At 45.3% G+C, this 16,974-nt stretch overlaps 1 pseudogene; it reads right to left on the bottom strand.

Annotated features, from left to right (window-relative positions):
• Positions 1–3,578: 3,578 nt before the first annotated feature.
• Positions 3,579–16,974, bottom strand: part of LOC134406316 (maestro heat-like repeat family member 5) — a 63,815-nt pseudogene continuing 50,419 nt past the window's right edge.

The following is a 16,974-nucleotide window of genomic DNA, read 5'->3' as shown; positions in this document are numbered from 1 at the left end:
GAATCCCATAGGAGTTGCTACAAGCCATGTTCTGAATGTTTATCCAGACCCTGCACCAGCATTTAACTTACAAGAGCCAGTTCACTTAACTATTATTATAGATTATTAAAACAGGGTCTTACAAGTTCTAAAACGTATGGGTTAAAAGATTGTTAAATTGGTCCAGAGTCAAAAAACAAACAAAAACAGAATTATCAGCCAATTTTTATGGCAAGGCTTTCTGCAGGGTTTTTTTTTTTAATGTGTGGTAGAATTTATCCAGAGGAAGATGCAAGCAGAGTGTTGGTTGTCAGTATTTTTTGTTGATCAAGAAGTTTTAGATATTAAAGAATACTTTGTGGAAGTATCAGCCAGGATGGCAAGGGAAATACTGTAGCTCAGGTTTTGATTATTGCATAGCATGTGTTGTTGTTTTGGTGGAAGAGAAGAGGAAAGAAGTCAGAAAGACGGAAACAAATAGACTAAGAGTGATATTAGGAAGAGGTTTTTTTGCACTGGATTTGGGTGCGGCCGGGGAGGCGGCCGAGGTTTTAGTAGAAGTTTTAGACGTGGTAGAGTTTTTTTGGACGAAGTAGAAAAATATGGAAATGGGGGAGAAAGACAAAATAGAGAGAAGATGGGCAGAGATGAGACGTGTGTCATTTGTTGTAAACCAGGACACTAGAAGCAACAATGCTCATTAAGGAAAATTAGAAGTGTTGGTGGTTACCAGGGTGCAGCCCTGGGGAAGGCAGAATGATGGTAAGAAAGAGATTTAGTAGCTGGTTGCGATGAGAAAGAGAAGAGAGAGTTGAAAAGCAAAGAAAGACTGGGGAAATGCCTAATATTTGGAAATTAAAATTAAATGAGCCCTTCTTGACTCTGTACATGAAATAGCTAATATTGTGAATGTCTAGTAGATACTGGGGCCATAAAAGAAAAAAAAAGCATGCTCAATAAAATAATTTTGCCTCTCTGGACGCAGAGAGCGAGTAATGGGGATTGATAGAAAGCTTTCCTACACTTCCCTGAGTAAACTTCCTTCAACTATGCTGTTCTATGATTCTTTGATAATCAGGCCTCCAGCCCAGTAGCCAGAATTGCAGGCTTAACAGGATCAGCCGATGAAGTCACTGGGTGTCTTTATATTAGGGGGAAATTGCATTGCTCACCTGGGCCATACGTACTTCCTGCTTTTTTGGCACGGTTGTTACGGTCTGCATTACATGGACGGAGAGCGGCGGCCATGTGGTTTGAATTGAATACTTTCACTCTAAGTGTGCTCTGTTAACTTCCATTGAGACAGCGCCATCTAGTGGCGGGAGATCCCACTTTTAAAAGTGGTTCTTTTCATGATGGGATTTCTAACATATGCCGTAGGAGACATCCTGGTCATTCATGACGTCGTTTAAAAGACCCACAAACTTTCGTGAGTGGCCAATCACAAGTGTGCAATAAATTGCTTGTTTAGAGGAGCCCACTGTCTGCTAGAAAGAATATTTGATTCTGGAATTCGGGAATGCTTGTAGAGGCCTTTTTTCTTTTTCTTTTTTTTATTACAGTTTCATAGAACATTTGTTGAGAATAAGAACCTCTTGCCTTGATACTCTGGAAGGGAAATGGCCTCACCACCAAATGAGTGTTCAGCTCTCTGCATGCATCTTGCCTATAGAAGTTGGATCCTGGAATGGATCTTGGTTTTGTTTTTCCATTGCTTTGATAAATTTCTGAGGATCTGGAAGAACAGAGGACTCAGCAGAACTTAAAGGTCAACTTTCCACCTGGACACTGAGTGTAATAATTGAATTATTGTCTAAGTGGTTTGCATCAATTAAGGGTTGCAAAGAGTTGCATCATTATACAGGTTGTCTATAAAAGTAAATGTGTTTTGCATGTCCCTTCCTTCCAATTATCCAACTCGATGTGTGCTGTATTGACTGACCGTTTGTAAGTATTTGTATCTGTACTGCCATAACTAAATTATATGTATCTGCCAGTAAAGGATTTATTTTAACCTACAAGAATCCTTTGCCTTAATTTATGTCTTTGCTGTCTCTTGGCTGAGAACTGCTGCAACTCTGCTAGTCTCTGGTTGCCCAGAGAGAGACTTATTACAAAAAGGTTATGTGCCAGAGTCCCAGTCTGAGCCATAACTAATCAGCTTACATGCCATAACTTAACAGGTTATAGGCCCAGTATTCCAAGCTGAGTCATAACGCAGGAGTTTCTCTCAGCAAGTGCAGTAGGGCTTAAGAATTAAGCCGTGGTTGATTATATCCCTGGAGCGTCTTTTTGGAAAAGTCGTTGGGAGAAAGACAATAGAAGCTATTTTAGATAGCATTTGTCTTGGAAAAACCACACAGAGGAGGTCTGGCAGGAGTGGTTTGAATTTAAAAGGGCACTGAGGAATCTGAATCTGGATAGCCGGTCAGGCCCTAAGAGAAATTAAACCACTGAAAGGGTTGTAAAACCAGAAACAACCCGCTGAAATTATGGCAGTAAATTTTGGGAACACTGTCCCTATAGAGTTACTTACAGACAACAATTATGTGTCATGGTCATTTAAGATAGAAATATGCCTAAGACATCTTGGACTGTGGGACATTGTAATTAAAGCCCCAGCAGAAGATTTGAATGCAGCCGAGTTACTCGAGTGGGGACGTCGCGCTGAGAGGGCAAAGGCTCAAATTGTGTTGTCTATGAGGAACGATCAGTTGTCTTTTATAAGCAGAGAAGACACTTTTGACGTTATCTGGACTAAACTCAGACTTGTATATGTCAGAGAGACCGCAGGAGCTCGCATTAGCTTGACAGGAAAGCTTTACTGCACACCTTTGAAAGAGGGAGGCGATATAAAAACTCATTTGCAGGAATTAAGAGACTGCTTTGAAAGCTTAAGATCGGCAGGCTTACCGCTGCAGCTCTGCTAGTCTCTGGTTGCCCAGACAGAGACTTATTACAAAAAGGTTATGTGCCAGAGTCCCAGTCTGAGCCATAACTAATCAGCTTACATGCCATAACTCAACAATAGATTATTATTTCAGTGGAATAATGAGACCAGTAAATATAGAAATACGGCTTTGGTAACGTGGCCATCAGCTTTCTGGTCGCCACGGTGCCTCTCCACTCTTGCTCTTGGCTCTGCGGCCTTCCTCGGGCCTGGTCTTACCCGGCCCTTTCCATGTGATTTTCCTCTCGATCCCTCTCTGTGGGACTCGGAAGTCAGGAGTCTCCCTCCCCCTCATCTGCCTTTTCCCATGACCTCGCTGGGGGCATTTCAGTGTCTGGCCTCAAAGGGCTGCTTCGCAAAATCCCACCAATGATGAGGCTTGAGGAACGTCTCCTCATCCCCCCCGCCCCTCACTTGCAACGGCCCTCCCACTGTCAGGTAAGCCAGACACGGTGTAGGGCATCAGGGTCTACAGTGTTTAATAAATAAATAAAATGTCCTTTATGATTGAGTCTTCAATCAATGTTCGCCTTGAAAAAATATCCCTTGGGCGTGCACACCCTAATGAAATGTGCTGTGCATGCCTATGATGTTAACTGCATCTCCCTCCCGCTCGTCTGCCTTTTCCCATGACCTCGCTGGGAGCATTTCAGTGTCTGGCCTCAAAGGGCTGCTTCGCCATGTTTTTTCTCAGCATGGCCATTTGCTGACTGGGGATGACGCGTGGGCTGATGCGGTACCAGCAGTGCCGAACCACTTCATCGAGGGCTTCAACGGCAGCGTCGGCCACGGTACGGTCACAGTCATCCTGAAGCTCTCGGAGTGCTGAAAGAGTAAGACAGAGACCGCCCTTGTTAGAAGCTGCCCTGAGAACATCTGTCAGGGATGCTTTAGGGTGGATTTCTGCATTGAGCGGGGGGTTGGACTCGATGGCCTTGTAGGCGCCTTCCAAATCTACTATTCTATGATTCTAAGGTAACAGAGCAACATAGAAATAGTTTTATTTTATTCTCTTTCTTTTCTTTATTTTATTGTGAATATCAACAAAACAGAACAGAAAATACAATGTGATAGTATAAGTCCTTTGGCTGTCTAAGGACTCTGAAGATCCGTCTGCGCTGTCCGTTGTGTTAACTTCCAAGAAGCCGGTAGGTAATTTAGGAGATGCACATTATTCCATAGTATAGATTGTTTCAGTACAAAGTTCATCATCGTTACCTCCTCCCCGAAAGGGGCAACTATGGGGCATTGCCAAAACATATGTGGTGTAGTGGCTAAAGTGTTGGACTGGGAGTCAGGAGATCCGGGTTCGAGTCCCCACTCGGCCATGGAAACCCACTGGGTGACTTTGGGGCAGTCACAGACTTTCAGCCCAGCCTACCTCACGGGGTTGTTGTTGTGAGGATAAAATGGAGAGGAGGGTTATGTATCCCGCATTGGGTTCCTTGTAGGAAAGAAGGCAGGATATAAATGTAATAAATAAATAAATAAATAAATAAATAAAGCATTAGATGTATTATATCTCCAACAATTGTGCAAGTTAGATAAACCCTTATTGAAAAAGTATTGTGGACTCCAATAGACCCTAACAATTTTTTTTTTGCCAAGTAAGACATAACCTGAGAACCATACAAGCTTCAGCTACAGCTGCTAGAGCGACCGTCCATTGGTTAGTCAATAGTTTTATAAAGAAATTCATAGGTGGACGGGACAGGAAGAGCTGCCTGGTCTTGACTGAGCTGCCTTGTCGATTCACACGAGAAGCATAGAAGTAGCACCGCCATTGGTCTGCCTAGCCTGTTTCCATGAAGGAAACTTAGGGTGTAACGCTAGGCATAGTTAGACAGAAGAAAAGTCCTACAACTCCCAGCCTTCCCCAGCCAGCTTTGCTAAAATTATTATTATTATTATTATTATTATTATTATTATTATTATTATTATTATTATTATTATTTTATATAGCACCATCAATGTACATGGTGCTGTACAGAGTAAAACAGTAAATAGCAAGACCCTGCCGCATAGGCTTACATTCTAATAAAATCATGATAAATCAATAAGGAGGGGAAGAGAATGCAAACAGGCACAGGGTAGGGTAAACAGGCACTGGGTAGGGTAACACTAGCAGTATAAGTCAGAACAAAATCAAGTAAGCTAGATGGATGTAGGAAAGTCATAGAATCATAGAATAGCAGAGTTGGAAGGGGCCTAAAAGGCCATCGAGTCCAAAGCTCTGCTCAATGCAGGAATCCACCATAACGCATCCCTGACAGGTGTTTGCCCAGATGCCTCTTGAAGGCCTCTAGTGTGGAAGAGCCCACCACCTCCCTAGGTAACTGGCTTCATTGTCATACTGCCCTAACAGTCAGGAAGTTTTTCCTGATGTCCAGCTGGAATCTGACTTCCTGTAACTTGAGCCCGTTATTCCGTGTCCTGCACTCAGGGAGGATCGAGAAGAGATCCTGGCCCTCCTCTGTGTGACAACCTTTTAAGGATTTGAAGAGTGCCCTCATGTCTCCCCTCCATCTTCTCTTCTCCAGGCTAAACATGCCCAGTTCTTTCAGTCTCTCTTCATAGGGCTTTGTTTCCAGACCCCTGATCATCCTAGTTGCCCTCCTCTGAACACGCTCCAGCTTGTCTATGTCCTTCTTGAATTGTGGAGCCCAGAACTGGACACTAGATGAGGCCTAACCAGGGCCGAATAAAGAGGAACCAGTACCTCACGCGATTTGGAAGCTATACTTCTATTAATGCAGCCCAAAATAGCGTTTGCCTTTCTTGCAGCCATATCACACTGTTGGCTCATATTCAGCTTGTGATCAGCTTGGATCAACTTATTAATTTATTATTTTATTTATTGCATTTTTATACCCCCCCCCCCCCCGAATAGCCGAAGCTCTCTGGGCGGTTCACAAAAATTGAAACCATGAAAAGCATTATAAAACAACCAACAGTCTAAAAACACAAATAAAAAATACAGTATAAAAAGCACAACCAGGATAAAACCACGCAGCAGAAATTGATATAGATTAAAATACGGAATTAGAACAGCAAAGTTTAAATTTAAGAGAAATTAGGTGTTAAAATACTGAGAAAATAAAAAGGTCTTACAGAAGGAGTACAGTGTAGGTGCCAGGCGAACCTCTCTGGGGAGCTTGTTCTACAGCCGGGGTGCCACAGCAGAGAAGGCCGTCCTCCTGGTAGCCACCAGCCTCACTTCCTTTGGCAGGGGCTCACAGAGAAGGACCCCTGTGGATGACCTTAAGGTCCGGGCAGGTACATATGGGAGGAGGCGTTCCTTCAGATAGCCTGGCCCCAAGCCGTTTAGGGCTTTGATTGTTAGTACCAGCACTTTGAATGTTATTTATTTATTTATTTATTTATTATATTTTTATACCGCCCAATAGCCGAAGCTCTCTGTTAGTATCAACTTGGACTATTTGTCTGTCCCAGCATCATCTACCAGAAGCAGTTCCGTTGGGTTTTTGGTAGAGAGGCCGCTCCCGTTACTTGCTACCCAATCCCTCTTTTTTAAACTGGAGATGCCAGCTTTTTGGGTGAGACAACCTCAGTGGACCTCAGTGGGTCCCTCTTCTCTCCGCCATGACCACCAGCTCTCTTGCTCCTCCTCTTTCTCATCATGGCTACCACTTGCTCGCTGGGTGCCTGCTTAGGGTGACCATTAGAAATGGAGGACCAGGCTCCTGTATCTTTAACAGTTGAATTGAAAAGGGAATTTCAGCAGGTGTCATTTGTATCTATGGAGAACCTGATGAAATTTCCTCTTTATCACAACAGTTAAAGTGCAAGAGCCCTGCCCTCTTTTAAATCTGGTCACTCTAGTGTAGCTCCTGCACTTTAAATGTTGTGATGAAGAGGGCATTTCACCAGGTTCCCCATATATACAAACGACACCTGCTGAAATTCCCTTTTCTATGCAACTGTTAAAGATCCAGGAGCCCTGTCCTCCTTTTCCTAGGGTCACCCTATGCCTGCTGCTTCTCATGACTGCCGGTTCACAAGCTCTCTGCACGGTTCACAAGAATTAAAACCATGAGGAACATAATGATAAAACAATTAACAATCTAAAAACCCAAATACAAAATACAATATAAAAAGCACAACCAGGATAAAACCGCACAGCAGAAATTGATATAGGATTAAAATACAGAATTAAAACAGCAAAATTTAAGTGAAATTAGATGTTAAAATACTGAGAAAATAAAAAGGTCTTCAGCTGGCGATGAAAAGAATACAGTTTAGGTGCCAGGTGGATCTCTCTGGATGCAGGAATCCACCCTAAAGCATCCCTGACAGATGGTTGTCCAGCTGCCTCTTGAAGGCCTCTAGTGTGGGAGAGTCTACAGGTGACCAACCATGCCTACCTGTGACACCGGCCCTGATGCCGGGGAGACGATCTGCATGCAAAGCATGCACTATACTATGGATCTGCTAGAGAACTACAAGTTCAACCGCAGCTTTTAAAGCTCAGCTAAAAACTTTTCTTTTTCCTAAAGCTTTTAAAACTTGATTTTGTTCTGACTTTATACTGTTAGTTTTACCCTACCCAGTGCCTGTTTACCCTACCCTGTGCCTGTTTGCATTCTCTTCCCCTCCTTATTGTTTCATTATGATTTTATTAGAATGTAAGCCTATGCGGCAGGGTCTTGCTATTTACTGTTCTACTCTGTACAGCACCATGTACATTGATGGTGCTATATAAATAAATAAATAAATAAATGAATAATAATAATGGGCCAGACCTTGAACCCTCATCCTCAGAGGAAGAAGTTCTGGAGTTAATCATTCAGGGAGAAAGCTTGGCTCCAGAAAGACCACCTCCCTGAGACCCAGCTCTCCAGAGAGGCCCCAGGGATCAGCACCCCTGTGTGCAGAGGAGGTTGCACTATTGTCCTCAGACTCTGAGGACTCGGCCATGAGAACACGCTGAGTACTCTTTCCCCTGCCCCAGCTCTACTTCCGTCCGTGGATACAATGAAATTTCTTCCCAACTGTTTTCAGAACAGACTCTAAAGCTCTGCTACCTAAAACTACATCTTCAAGCCAACTCGTCAAGTCTGTGACATCGCTGTCAAGAAGGTGGGTATTGCAGGCTACGGTATAGGAGTAACTAAAGTGAGATAAAATTGGGATTAATCAGATTAGGTTACTGCTGAGATTAACGGTTATAGATGAGATCATTCCTGCAGAGAAAGGAATCGCTTCCATCCAAAATAACCTATTTACTTACCCAGAAAAATTGTCTCAACTTCTTTTGAAGACACCACATCTGGTTTCATATGCCGTGCGTTGCATGCTAGGCAGATCAAAAAGGAAACGATCAGCTCTTGTATTTGATACGTCGAACCGCTAAAATGGTTAATCAAATCTCATGCACACACGGCCTCTTCAATGGACTAGGGGCAGCCTGGCAACTCTTGGAAAAGTTTGAAATGTTGCTGGTTAAATCAAAATGCTTTGAAGGTGCCACACTGGCACCGCGTTTCCCCTAAACTCTGCAGTTTCAGTCCTGTGGGATTGTGCCAAGGAGGGAGTGCAGGGTTTCCAGGGGTCATGCGGGTAATGGAACTGCCTCCACCCCGTCCGCTTCCTGGCTTCTGGCAACCAATCGACAGTCGCCATCCTCCCAAAATGCCCACTGGATCAGCCATGGAGTGAGATCAGATGGTGGAAGAGCTGGAGTGACCTCGCTCCCACCGAAAAAGTTGGGTAAGTCCCCGACTTTTAAACTGTGCCTAAGAACATACGAAGTGCCCTGATGCTGGATCAGACCAAGGGTGCATTTAATCGAGCCCTTTGTTCACACGGTGGCCAACCAGCCATCGGCCAGGGACCAACAAGGCAGGACATGGTGCAACAGCACCTTCCTACCCATGTTTCCCAGCAACTGGTGCACACAGGCTTCCTGCCTCGAATGCTGGAGTTAGCACACAACCATCAGGGCTGGTAGCCACTGGTAGCCTTCACCTCCAGGAATTGATCCAACCCCCTTTTAAAGCCGTCCAAATTGGTGGCCATCACTACATCCTGTGGTAGTGAGTTCCATAATTTAACTATGCACTGTGTGAGGAAGTCCTTCCTTTTATCTGTCCTGGATCTCCCAACCATCAGCTTCATGGGATATGACCCTGTTGGGTTCTAGTGTTTTGAGAGAGGGAGAAAAATATCTCCGTACCATGAATAATTTTGCATACCTCTATCAGGTCTCCCCTTAGCCCTGCGGTGGCTGCAAATCTGCGGCTGCGTCAAATCACGGATGCGTCCCCTATTAGCAGCCACTGCGGGACTTTGAGCGTGTCTAGACACCTCCCGGATGGAAGGGAAAAAGGAGCAGGCAACAGCAGCCAGCAACCAGCACTGATGGAAGATTCTTTTAGTTGCGCAGACCAGCCAGTGAGCCTAATCTGGAGGTTTTTTTATAGGAATGGAGGAGAATTATCTGTCCTGCCATGGCTCTAAAACTGGTCTAAAGAGGCATCATTTTTTGTGTGGCCTCGCTTTAGTTTCTTCCTTTGGGCAGAACTGGCTGGTACGTGTCACAGGTGCGGAATCCCTCCATCACACCCTCCAGGTACTCAGATGAAACCCCACTGCAGGCTGACACTCCTCTTAACTAAGGGTTTGGGCGTTTTATTACCTATCAATATCGCGGCGGCTTCTCGGTAGGGAGAATTTCTGCTGTTCAGGTACTGGACCATCTGACCCAGCATTTCTGAAAGCTTGTGTGTATATCTCCATATCTAGGGAAAACAGGAAGACAGTCAAGGTGCAGAATTTGGCTTTCATAAAAATCCCACCTCTTCAGTAACTCTCCAGTCCTCATGGTCATCAAAGTTGCATTTATGAAGTGGTCAGAAACCAAAGAAGCATGGTGGCTGGTGGGTCAAATTTGGATGTGACTCCATTCCAGGTTTCAGTCAGAACCAGCAAGAATTCCAAAGGAGGTATCCAAGTTGATGAAATTATTTGGGGATATGTTGTCCCCATCTTAAAAAAGGCCACAAAGGAGGAAACTGGAAACTACAGTTTTTTGTGAACCGCCCAGAGAGCTTCGGCTATTGGGCGGTATAAAAATGTAATAAATAAATAAATAAATAAATACAGATCAGATCAGATCATCTGATCTCAATCCTTGGGAAAATTTTGGAGCAGATTATAAAGAAGTATTGTAATCAGCAATACTACAAATGAGAAGGATCTTGGAATTGTTGTAGATCGCAAGCTGAATATGAGCCAACAGTGCGATATGGCTGCAAGAAAGGCAAATGCTATTTTGGGCTGCACTAATAGAAGTATAGCTTCCAAATCACATGAGGTACTGGTTAGACCTCATCTAGAGTATTGCATCCAGTTCTGGGCTCCACAATTCAAGAAGGACGCAGACAAGCTGGAGTGTGTTTAGAGGAGGGCAACCAGGATGATCAGGGGTCTGGAAACAAAGCCCTATGAAGAGAGACTGAAAGAACTGGGCATGTTTAGCCTGGAGAAGAGAAGATGGAGGGGAGACATGAGGGCACTCTTCAAATCCTTAAAAGGTTGTCACACAGAGGAGGGCCAGGATCTCTTCTCGATCCTCCCAGAGTGCAGGACACGGAATAACAGGCTCAAGTTAAAGGAAGCCAGCTTCCAGCTGGACATCAGGAAAAACTTCCTGACTGTTAGAGCAGTAGGACAATGGAATCAGTTACCTCGGGAGGTTGTGGGCTCTCCCACACTAGAGGCCTTCAAGAGGCAGCTGGACAACCACCTGTCAGGGATGCTTTAGGGTGGATTCCTGCATTGAGCAGGGGGTTGGACTCGATGGCCTTTTAGGCCCCTTCCAACTCTGCTATTCTATGATTCTATGAAGTCAAATCTCTTCTTGACCATCCCAGAGTGCAGGACATGGAATAATGGGCTCAAGTTACAGGAAGCCAGATTCTGGATGGACAACAGGAAAAATGTCCTGATTGTTAAAGCACTAGGACAATGGAACCAATGACCTAGGGAGGCTGTGGGCTCTCACACACTAGAGGCCTTCAAGAGGCAGCTGGACAGCCATCTGTCAGGGATGCTTTCAGGTAGATTCCTGCATTGAGCAGGGGGTTGAACTCAATGGCCTTATAGGTTCCTTCCAACTCTACTATTCTTTGATTCTAAGTTGTCCAGTTTCTCTCTCTGTATCCCCAGGCACAACCACACCAAAGGGTTGTGGTTTTTTGAGATACAGCACCAAATCATCAACACACAATGTCTTACTCACAATGTATCTGCTGATGTTTAAGTATGTGCTGTAGATTTTGGCATGCAATCCGTAATTGAAAAGGTCGTTGGTAATGTCTCCCCATTTCATGAAGTTGGTACAGTTGTAAAGTGCAACCTGAGAGGCCTAGACAGTACATGAGAGACAAGAACATCAGATGAGCCATTCTAGATCCATCTAGTCCAGCACTCTGTTCACACAGTGGCCAACCAGCTGTCGACCAGAATCTACAAGCAGGACATGGTGCAACAGCACCCTCCCACCCATGTTCCACAGCAACTGGAGTGTATATAGGCTTACTGCCTCTGATACTGGCAGTAGCACATAGCCAACAGGACTAGTAGCCATTGATAGCCTTCTCCTCCAAGAATTCATCCAACTCCCTTATAAAGTCATCCAATTTGGGGGCCGTCACTACATCATGTGGTAGTAAGTTCCATAGTTTAACTGTGTGCTATGCAAGATTAGCCAGGCCATGGTACTGCCTTTGGTAGTGGGCTGTAGCTCACAAATGCTTATGGCACAATCAATGTGTTAGTCTTTCAGGTGCCACAAGACGTTTTGTCGGTGTCGCTGCAGCAGACCAACACGGCTACCCCTCTGGAAACCTCTCACCCTGACCTGTGTGGTAAGCTGTTCCTTAGGGCCACACTCCCTGCCCTCATGCTGCTGTTCCCAACTTATAGCTCTCAACAATGGCCATGCTGGCTGGAGATGACAGGGAAATTTAGTCCACATTTGAAGAGCATGAAGCTGAGAAAGGCTGCCCTAAAGCAGTGGTGTCTGTTGGCTCCAAAATCAGTGGGGCAGTGAATCCGCTCTGGGTTTCAGTCCACGTTTTGGATCGCTCCTTTAGAGTTCTGACTGAAACCAGGAGCGGATTCACCACCCCACTGCCATCGGAGCCACCAGCCACCACTGCCCTGAAGTCATGTGTTATCATGTGGAAACTCCCAATAATGTGGACAGGTTCCACACCAGCAACAGATGCCTCCAGGATCATCCAAGACAGAAAGTCTAGGCGTCTTTCCACATGACAGACAAGCATTGCTGTGTGTTGCCGTTAGGTGTGGACAGTCGTCACGAAGAAACAGTTCAGCACTCAAGCAGACAAAGCGAAGTGTAGACTCACCCTTTGACTCACTTCTCTGGTCCAAAAATCTGTCAACTGGATGAAGAGGGGAACAAGGCTTCTGAGAACATCTTCTGCCACACTGTGTCTGTGGTTTTCTTTCACCCCCTTCAGCAGTGTCCCAAAAACAACGATGGAGGAACGTCGTAGGTCATTGTCTTCCTAAGAAGAGAGGGAGAGAGAGAGAGGAATGTCACCCACGCCCGGCCATAGTTTTCAGGGATTTTTATTAAATCAACATGTTGACCCAATTGGGACATCACAACAACCCGGGCTTTTTAAAAAAACCTGCTAGTGCATGTGGGAGTGGCTAAACAACCCAGGACCACTCCGTTCTTGGGTTGTTTAGTGGCACGTCCAAACATGGGCGTCTAGCATGTTGCGGGGAGAGACAAGCCTAGAGATGTGAAATTTCTGGAAATTTTGAAGCCATGAAAAATAATCGTTTTTTTCCAGGGGGTTTCGGGGGGGAAATGGAAATTTCCGGAAAAATTGAAATAATGCAATATTAGCACATTTTACAGATTGAAAGTCACTTTGTTACTTTAGGAACATAAAATGTAATTATGTCCAAGTTGGTTTAGCATTAAAATTATTGCATTTGGTATATTAAAAGTACAGTGTATTCAAACAATTATTACAAATTTAATTTACTTTTTTTTGTAACAAATGGAGCTACAAGCTCCTGAACTGTTAGGAACACCTGAACTGTAAGGCGCCTCTTTGGTTCTGCCAGTTTATGAGCAGCAGGCAAAAAACAATTTTAAAAAACAACAACAGAAAAAACCAGCAACATTAGTAACAAAGAAAATTATTTATGTCTCCGCTAGTCCTCCACAGTGTCAAGACATAAAGCCCCCATTCCCATAAAAAGAAAAGAGAGGGGGGAAAGGGGGGGGACCAAGGTTCAATGAATATGCATGAAATTTAACCAGACTCATTTTCTGACCTATAGCGATCACTATTAGTTTCAGTCTCTGCTTCAGTGGCAGTGCTGCCCCCTAGAGGCAGAAATGCATCTTGCTCTTGCATTTGAGAGTTGTAGTCTCAGTTTGCAACCTAGGACTTACTTGTCCTTGGTGCACAGACATTGTAATAATCTGATATTGTACAGTTTTTAGAAATCATTTGGAGAAGTAAATATCTGAACACCTTGTCTTAAACATTTTATCATCATGCTAAAATAAACATTCCGTAATCCATTTTTTCTTCATTTTTTTTCAATTTTCCCAATTTTTCTGGGGGGTGGGAAACAAAAAAGACTTTGAGGAAAAAATGGGTTTCCCCCCCCCCAATTTTTTCCAGTTTTTTTCCAGGCCTTCACACCTCTAGACAAGCCAGAGGTCTGAGTTCAGACGCAACAACATTAAACAACCCAGAGATGGAGTGTCCCTGCGTTATTTAGATGCTCTTGTTTGCAGCAGGAACAACCGGCAGTAATGCCTCTTTCACGACAATCCACGATATATATTTTTTAATGTGGGGTTTGGGGTTTTTGTGTCATGCGAATTCGTCTTTCTGTTTCTCTATGGCTCTGACTTGACGAGAGCAAAAGTCAGGCTTGCACAATATGTGACTGACCTAGCTGAACCCAGCCCACCACCATGGATGATGGCCCACCTGTGGCTGGATGGGCTGAATTCATCTCGGTGCATCCCGTGTTGTACAGCACATCCGGAGGTGTGCTCTTGGGGAGGCCTGCTCAGTTGGCAACAGAATCGCCTCGTATGCCGACAAAATAGGATTTTGCACTTGGACAAAGCCCATTTCTCAGGAGTCTGCGGACTTACGTCGTTGAAATAACTCAAGAGGTGTGGGATCAGGCTGGTCCCCGTAAAGCCATATTCCTCCACATCCAGGTATTGGAATATTTGCTGGAGGGTCCTAATAGACTCTTTGGCAATGTTCCTTTCTGGACTAGAAGCGCAGCTTATCAGAGGAGAGAGGAAGGGCTCCAAGACCTTGTCCTGAAGGAAGCAAGGAAGGAAGGAGGCAATTAAAGGCAGTTACTGTAAAGCACTATGTACACACAGAGCAGTGGAGGCCGGTGACTCTGAAGTCAGTGAGACGGTGACTCTACTTTCATTCAGAACCAGTTAGACCTTTAAAGGAGCTCTCCAAGGTGTGGAAGCACCTTGGACAGGACCTTTAGAGTTCTAACTGGTTCTGACTGAACCCCGGAGTGGATAAAGTGACATCGGAGCCATCAGCCTCCGCTGATGCACATGCACACAGAATCAGTTCATTTGTACCCATAAAGCACCACAGAAGAATGACGCATGAGGAAGAGTTCAGTATGCATCCAGAAATGAGAGGCTGGAGCATTTCCTAGCCAGCTTATCTGCCCGAAAAGGGGAGTTAAAACAGATCAGAGGTTCTGTACGGATGGGAAAAGGCTTCATCTCAGCCTCCCGTTGGCAGCCTCCCCACCTGTAGATCTACTCAACAGGAGATCCACAGGTGGGTAGACCTTCCCAGTGAACAGATCCAGTATTCCACATTGGACATCGCCTGGAACGTCGTGGGGAAATTCCATCGTGCGGTGCGAATTCCATCCCACCCACCGCCAACTCCACTTCCTAGGCCTGCTTCGGAATGTTTCATAGAATCATAGAATAGCAGAGTTGGAAGGGGCCCACAAGGCCATCGAGTCCAACCCCCTGCTCAATGCAGGAATCCACCCTAAAGCATCCCTGACAGATGGTTGTCCAGCTGCCTCTTGAAGGCCTCTAGTGTGGAAGAGCTCATCACCTCCCTAGGTAACTGGTTCCATTGTCATACTGCTCTAACAGTCAGGAAGTTTTTCCTGATGTCCAGCTGGAATCTGGCTTCCTTTAACTTGAGCCCGTTATTTCGTGTCCTGCACTCCGGGAGGATCGAGAAGAGATCCTGGCCCTCCTCTGTGTGACAACCTTTTAAGGATTTGAAGAGGGCTCTCATGTATCCCCTCAATCGTCTCTTCTGCATCTGAAGACAGCTCTGAGGCCTGAATATGCACAGTCCCATGCAGCTCACCTAGGCTAGGTACCCCACCACCACATTCCAGGCCAAAAGCTCCCTGTTTGAGGCACAGATCTACCCTCTGTGTCCCCCCCCCACAACGCTCACCGCCATTCATCTCCTCTGGTGAATCTCTTACCTCAGGAGGTTGCTGCAAGAGGTATCCCAGCCCTCGAATGCTGAAGACCTGCATGAGGGGAAAGGCTTGTATCATCCAATCGCGGAGGACGTCCAGGATGTCTTGCTTCACAAAAAAGAGGGCTACCTCTGGGTGAAAAAGAAGCTGAGAAAGAAAACCCGTGATGGTAAGCAAGGCCCAAGTGAGAGGGGAGATTCTCAAACAATGGCCCTGTTCGCACGACACTCTAAGCCGCGGCGGTGAAGCACTTTGAGCTAAACATTATGGCTTAGCGTGTCGTGTAAACCATTCCTAACCATGGTGGCTACATAACCACAGTTTAAACATACTCTCTAAAACTTTGGCTGGATCTACACTAGCCCAGGGTGACCAAACGTCCGGTTTCGTCCGGACACGCCCGGGAAACGGGGGGGGAATCTGCATCCGGCTGGAAATACTGTCGTCCCCCCCTTTTGTCCGTCCCCAACGGAAGCCGGGGGAGCCTTAATAAACCCCAACTCTTACCAGGCCTAAATTTCTGTAGTGAGTGGTGGCGGCCATCTTGAATCTCGCCTGAAATCACGCGAGATCTCGGCAGCTGGCTGGGAACTCAGTGAGACCCAGCCAGCAGCCGAGATCTCGCGTGAGTTTGGGCGAGATTCAAGATGGCCGCCGCAAGGGGTGGGTAGTGAGTGGGGTGAGTGCTTGGGGGCTGCGTGCAGGAACTTCCAGCAACGCAGCCTCCGCCCCCCCCCAGTGCAGAAGCAGCAGCAACAGGAGGAGGTAAGAGACTGAAGTTTGTGTGTGAGTGCATGGGGTCTTTGAGTGAATGCATGTATGCATGTTTTTTGAGTGAGTGATGCTGAGTGTGTGTGTGCATGCACACGTGTGCTGGCAGTGTGAGTGTATTGATGTCTGAATGGGATGCCTGGTTGTTTGACTGATTGAATGCATGTGCATATTTGCAGTGGGGGTAGCTGTAGTTTTCTGTGAGTTGGGGGGATGATTTGGAGGTGAAGTTCCTATTAAATAATGCATTTTAGACCCATAGACCTTCCTTTCCAATTTGTTTACTATAATTGGCATGACGTATATTTTGTAACAGTGGCTGACAATTGTTCATCCTTCTTAAAGAAACTTTTAAAAAATTAACAGGGTTGTTATTATCATCACCACCACCACCACCACCACCACCATCATCATCTATCTCTCTTTTCTTGCTTGTGGTGGTTTTTCTAGATGAACATGATGGGCTTTGCCAAGTCATGTTGTCTTTTACTGATTCAGAATAGGTATTGCAGTTTCAATGTAGGTGTGTTTTTCTTGGTTGTTTTTGACTGTTATGTTTGGTTGAAGTTGAAACAAGCTAAGACAAGCTTTAATCCATTTTGTTCCATGGCTAACATTTGCAGGTTGTTACGTGATGCGTTCTCATTAGACCCGTGTACAAAAAAGTCCGTCCTGCTCACAGGAGCTGCCTTGTAACTACTCCCCCCATTGATGACAAACCAATCTTATTGGTGGCATCTTCA

Source organism: Elgaria multicarinata, chromosome 11, assembly GCF_023053635.1.
Source record: "Elgaria multicarinata webbii isolate HBS135686 ecotype San Diego chromosome 11, rElgMul1.1.pri, whole genome shotgun sequence".
Taxonomy (NCBI): Eukaryota; Metazoa; Chordata; class Lepidosauria; order Squamata; family Anguidae; genus Elgaria; species Elgaria multicarinata.
The sequence above is the reverse complement of the archived record's forward strand: the minus strand, read 5'-3'. Positions and strand labels throughout refer to the sequence as shown.